Raw genomic sequence first — 6,632 nt, forward strand, 5'->3', positions numbered from 1 at the left:
CACGTGCTGACAAAAGCCGTTAAATAAAAGACAAAAAGAAAATGTGGTATTGCCAGTGCGTAGTGTACAGTCAGAGTTCTGTAAATTATTGATAGTCAGATGCGTGTTTCCGTTGCGTATAAATCATATAGGAGGATAACTTGTAACTTAAATTGTGAGTACGAGAGTTCATGTTACTCGATAAATTAAGGAAGAATCCACTCGCTTGGCAGACCACTCATCTTGCAGGCCTGACTGCTTGATGCCACAGTATGAGCAAGGCATGTGGGTGCCTCTCACGCAAACCTGCCGGTTTGTCGAACATCTGCATTTAGGTTCAAGCATACATTTTCCTCGGCAACGGCCCTGCCCGAACAGTAAAATCGGTTCCCGTCATATCTCTGGCGTTAAGCGCTGTCGGGCTGGACTAGTCGTTGGAGTGGCTCCTGCTTGTCAGGCCAGTACAGAGCCTACACTACGAGGGTCAGTCAAAAAGTAATGCCTCCAATTTTTTTTTCTACGTTTAACTGTCAGGAAATTTAAATGCAATTACATAGGTTGAAAACCACAACATTGAGGATCATTTTGTCATTTTTCAATGTAATCTCCGCCCATCTCTACAGTTTTGGTCCATCTTTGAACAAGGGCATGTATCCCAGCACGGTAAAAATCACAGCTCTGCTTCCTAAGCCATTGACGCACGGATGTTTTGACGGCCTCCTCATCTTCAAAATGAATCCCACGATGAGCTTCTTTTAGTGGCCCGAACAGATGGAAGTCTGATGGTGCCAGGTCAGGGCTGTATGGGGGATGAGGCAAAACTTCCCATCCAATTTTGACAATCTCGTCAGAGGTGTGACGACTGGTGTGTGGTCTTGCATTGTCATGCAAAAGAAGAACATCTGCCATTGATTTTGTTGGGCGAACTCGCTGAAGACGTGCTTTAAGTTTGTTGAGGGTTGTGACGTATTGAACAGAATTTATTGTGCATCCCTGCCCCCAAAAGCAACCAGAATCACACCCTCTGTATCCCAGAAAACTGTTGCCATAACTTTCCCTGCCGATCGCACAGTTTTGAATTTTTTCTTCCTCGGCGAGCTTGTGTGACGCCACTCCATTGACTGCCTCTTTGATTCGGGTTCAAAAAAATTCACCCATGTTTCGTCCCCGGTCACAATTTTTTTCAGAAACTCATCTCCCTCCAAACGGAAGCGCTGCAAGTGTTGGGAGGCTATTGTTTTCCTTGCCTCTTTATTCTGATCGGTTAACATTCTTGGAACCCACCGTGCACAAACTTTTGAGTACCCCAATTGTTTAATAATCGTGATCACACTGCCTTTACTAAGAGAAATAATGCGACACACTTCATCTGCAGTCACCCGACGGTCACCACGAATGATGTCATCAACTTGCTGAATGTTGTGTGGAGTCACTGCACTCACCGGCCTGCCGCTCCGCTTTTCGTCAGTCAACGGTGTTAGCCCTTCAGCTTCCTTACAACGACGAACCCATCGTCTAACAGTGCTGACATCCACTGTCACAACACCATACACCTTCTTCAGTCTTTCATGAATGCGTATGGGCGTTTCACCTTCTGCATTCAAGAATTCAATCACACAACGCTGTCTCAAACGAACATCGATGTCGGCCATCTTACAAACTTCTGCTGTGCTGCCACCTGTTGACACAGAAAGTTACTACTGCAGTGGATTGCAGAAGAAGGTTTGAGGAATGGCGCCAAATTCAAATTTTTCACTTAACTTAATTTCTTTAAGTAGAAAAAAAAATGGGAGGCATTACTTTTTGACCGACCCTCGTATGTCATCAGAAGTATGCGGACATTTGGCTGTAAATGATTTACAAAAACGTGGCGCCCGCCATCTGTAATGCTGGAATTTAATATGGTATTGACCCACCTTTAGCCTTGATGACAGCTTCCACTCTCGCAGGCATACGTTGAATCAGTCGCTGGGAGGTTTCTTAGGGAATGGCAGCCCATCCGTCACGGAATGCTGCACTGTCGAGAGGCATCGATGTCGGTCGGTAAGGCCTGGCACGGCGTTTCAAAACATCCCAAAGCAGTTCTATAAGGTTCAGGTCAGGATTTTGTGCAGGACAACCCATAACAGCGATGTTATTGCCGTGTAACCACTCCGACAGAGGCCGTGCCTTATGGACAGGTGCTCGATCGTTTTGGAAGATGCAATCGCCAATCCCGGAATTCCTCTTCAACAGTGGGAAGCAAGATGGTACTTAAAACGTCAATTTAGTCCTGTGCTGTGATAGTGCCACGCAAAACAACAAGGGGTACAAGACCCCTGCGTGAAAAACACGACCACACCATAACACCACCACCTCCGAATTTTACTGTTGGTGCTACAGACGTTGGCAAATGACGTTCACCGGGCATTCACCATACCCACACCCTGTCATCGGATCGTCGCACTGTGTACCGTGATCCGTCACTCCACACAACGTTTTTCGATTGTTCGATCCTCCAATGTTTACGCTATTTACACCAAGCGAGGCGTCGTTTGGCATTTACCAGCGCGATGGGTGGCTTATGAGCAGCCGCTCGGCCATGCAATCCCAGTTTTCACACCTCCCGCCTAACTGTCATTGTACTTGCAGTGGACCGTGATGCAGTTTGGAATTCCTGTGTGATGGTCTGGATAGATGTGTGCCTATTACACAATACGACCCTCTTCAACTGTCGGCGGGCTCTGTCTGTCAACAGACGAGGTCGGCCTGTTCGCTTTTGTGCTATAAGTGTCCACGTTTCCACTTCATTATCACATCTGAAATAGTGGACCTAGGGATGTTTAGGGGTGTGGAAATCTCACGTACAGACGTATGACACAAGTGACACCCAATCACGTTCGAAGTCCGTGAGTTCCGCGAAGCGCCCCATTCTGCTCTTTCACGATATCTAATGACTAATGAGCTCGCTAGTATGGAGTACCTGGCAGTAAGTGCCAGCAAAAAGCACCTAAAACGTATGTTCTTTGGGCTGTCCGGATACTTTTGATTACACTTGACTGAGAGGTAGCGGCACCAGTGACGAAAAGTTACAACGGCCGGGAGAGCTGTGTGCCGACCACATGCCCCTCTACATCCACATACGTTGACGCGGAAGGGCTAATCATGACACGGCAGCCGGTCGGTACCTTTGGGCCTTCGAGGCCTGTTCCGACTATGTGTGTTTGTTTCTGTAGAAATTTCCCTCTGTGTTTTCTTATTTTTCTCCAATCTTAGTAGATATGCCTAGGCGTAAAAGAAATTCGCGAATATAGGGCGTGGGGATTTGAAAAGGAATGACCACATTGTGTCTGCCTTTGGATAGGTATGCCCTAGACTCCGTATCAATAACAGGATACTGCGATATTGCAATTTAGTCCACAAAATAACTGTTTACATATCCCTCGGAAATTTAATCTTAGAATTATACGAAGACAGTAACTTGTTCTCTAAAGAACAGTTACTGTTCATGACCGTGCAGCTTTTCCCTGGAATAAATGATGACTAACTGAAAACCTCAGCTGCCGACAGGTGTTGTTGATATACCTCGAGGTGGACAGCTGAAAATGTGTGCCCCGACCGGGACTCGAACCCGGGATCTCCTGCTTACATGGCAGACGCTCTATCCATCTGAGCCACCGAGAACACAGATGAATAGCTTGATTGCAGGGACTTATCCCTTGCACGCTTCCAGTGAGACTCACATTCCCAACTGTCCACAATTCTACATATGTATTGTAGCTTATTGTTGGGAATGTGAGTCTCACGGGAAGCGTGCAAGGGGTAAGTCCCAGCAGTCGCGCTATTCATCTGTGTCCTCGGTGGCTCAGATGGATAGAGCGTCTGAGATGTAAGCAGGAGATCCCGGGTTCGAGTCCCGGTCGGGGCACACATTTTCAGCTGTCCACCTCGAGGTATATCAACAACACCTGTCGGCAGCTGAAGTTTTCAGTTAGTCATCATCTTAGAATGTTACCTCATAGGAAACAGGACTGACAGGAAGTCGGTAGGAATGATCACAGGGTTGAGGCACGCCTCACGGGGCTGTTGAAAATGGTGAAGTGGCGTATTCTTGCAACTAGAAGCAAATAACGTCGGGAAAACGTGCTTTGCAAAATTCAAAAAATTAGTATTGACCGAGGACATATTCTTCAGCCACCTATTGATCGCTCCCCTAGGGCACGTGAAGAATAGAGTAGTTACAGCACGTAGCGTGGCATGTAAGCTTTCACTCCTGCCGAGCTCCATACGTGAATGGAACTGGAAGAAAGCTTAACATGTAGTATCTCTGCTGTGACTTCACAGTTGTTTGTGGAGTACAGATTCAGATGTAGATGTGGATGTAGATATCGGATACTGAAATGTAAATTAGGAAGAAGTTACCGAATATATATATATATATATATATATATATATATATATATATATATATATATATATATATAAAAAGCAGAGAATTGTACAAAAGAGAAACACAGAGAAGAAGAGGATAGCATGACACGTATGATCTGGAAGTAAGACAAATGTGATGTTATCCTAAAATTGTCAGAAGTAATGGGTGTAGATCGATTACAAAGTGAAGAACTGAGGAAAGTAGATAGTGCAGCTGGGTGGGGAGAGGGAAGGAGGTTGCTGCTTACGACGACAGTGTACAGGAGGTGGAGCGGTCAGGACTTGTGAGTGGACATCCAGGACTTCCGCTAAATGACAGAACAGAAAATTAGAACAGAGAGAACATATTTCAGTGTACGGTATACAAGGGGTGCGCCTAGGGCTGGGTGTTACCAGGAGTAGGACATCTAAGAAAAAAATGGTTCAAATGGCTCTGAGCACTATGGGACTCAACTGCTGAGGTCATTAGTCCCCTAGAACTTAGAACTAGTTAAACCTAAATAACCTAAGGACATCACAAACATCCATGCCCGAGGCAGGATTCGAACCCGCGACCGTAGCAGTCGTGCGGTTCCAGACTGCAGCGCCTTTAACCGCACGGCCACTTCGGCCGGCGCATTCTAAGAGGACGGACAAATAAACAAGTGGGCAAAGGAAGGAGAGGCGGTTTATGTTATTTTGGCAGGAGCCGAAGGCTCTGCCTTCCAAAAAAGGCATCTGTGCTAGTCGAGATCTGGATCACAGGAGAGAAAAGCAGGTGTGTTCCGCACTGCGGAAACCTCCAGAGTCCACACGCGTGACTTGTACCCCGCGCACGCTATTGGCTAAAACCGATAGCGTGAATTCACTAGCAGTTTCAGCAGAGAGTTCAAGGAGTCTCTCGTTAGCAGCTTTAACTGGACAGAACTGCCACGGTTCCGAAAGGCAGGCAACATGTGTCACGTAGGCACAGCGAAAGTTTCTCTGGGAGGAAACTTGTAATGATTTGACAAGGGCCTTTGAAACAAAATATTTTATTTCCATTCCCTAAAATATTTCTGCCTCCCTGTACAATACTTCAGTACTTTCGTGTAAAGGAGACCACTCACCGAAAGACAGGAGCGATGAGTCGTTGACAGACACACACACAGAAAAGTAGTCTTTAGAGTACAAACACACACATATACACACACATTTATTCACCTATGCCCCTACATACCGCTGGTAGAAGGAATAATGTGTTGTTGTCCATCAGTCTTAAAGTAGGGGCATAGGCGGGTGTAGCACGCATGTGTGTGTGTGTGTGTGTGTGTGTGTGTGTGTGTGTGTGTGTGTGTGTATGTGTGTGTGTACGTTTGTGTTTTTTCTGTGTGTAATTTGTATTTGTACTCTACTGCGAAAACGGACTGCTCCGAATGCTAACAAATTTTCTTTCTTTTTTGTGAGTGCCTGTCACCAACTGATTGCTTCTGAATTTCAATGAGTGTGCTTCTTTACTCCGAAGTGCTTACACTCTGTCAGAACCTTCCTACAGAAGTATTTAAAAGAAGAGAAATATTCATATATTCAGAAAATTATTACCATAAGAAGGGAGACGTTAGTGTGCTATCTCTTGCTTTGTCTAGAAATAGTCTGAATGGAGAAATTGGGGGAAGGGGGGGGGAGGTGACAGGGGGCATTAGTGAAGATTAACCGAGACTACAACACGTAAAAGAGATAATAGGGAGTGTTGCGGGTAGCATGTACACAGAGGTCAAAAGATAACCGCTATTAACACAGAGAGCTTCAGCTACCAATCGAAAGACTAATTAAATAAATAAAGATAGAAGATTTTAATTTTGACGAAACAACATGCTCCCTATAAGAGACAGGGATCAAATAAAGTGGAATTTAAAGTTGGAGCTCCAAGCTACAGCGTCCACCTTAATTGCCCCTCAATTCTGCATTATACTGCTTCAGGAATTATGGCTCTTCCGTCCCAGTTAACTGTTCATTCAACATAGTTTAGACAGGTTTCATGTATGGTGAGCACTCGTCTTCAAGTTTCGGTAGCAGCTGAAATTGATTCGGAGCAGTATCTCAGCCAGAGTCTGTAAGGTAATCAGTGAAGGAGGCGGTTGGTTTCCTCCTCTAAAGACAGCGGAGTCTTTTGTATTTAATCTTCATTTGAAAAAGTTGCGAAAGTATTCAGAAGTTTATCATTCGGGTATGACTCCGAGGCGCCCTGCAGACTACAATTGGCCTTTAATTGAATTAATGCTCAA

The 6,632-nt window shown here is 45.4% G+C and overlaps 1 non-coding gene across 1 annotated transcript; it reads right to left on the bottom strand.

Moving 5' to 3' along the window:
- Positions 1 to 3,568: 3,568 nt before the first annotated feature.
- Positions 3,569 to 3,643, bottom strand: Trnat-ugu. Its single transcript has one exon. It is a non-coding gene; the product is annotated as a tRNA-Thr (tRNA).
- Between the last annotated feature and the right edge of the window lie 2,989 nt (positions 3,644 to 6,632).

The sequence above is a fragment of the Schistocerca americana genome, chromosome 9 (assembly GCF_021461395.2).
Source record: "Schistocerca americana isolate TAMUIC-IGC-003095 chromosome 9, iqSchAmer2.1, whole genome shotgun sequence".
Lineage (NCBI taxonomy): Eukaryota > Metazoa > Arthropoda > Insecta > Orthoptera > Acrididae > Schistocerca > Schistocerca americana.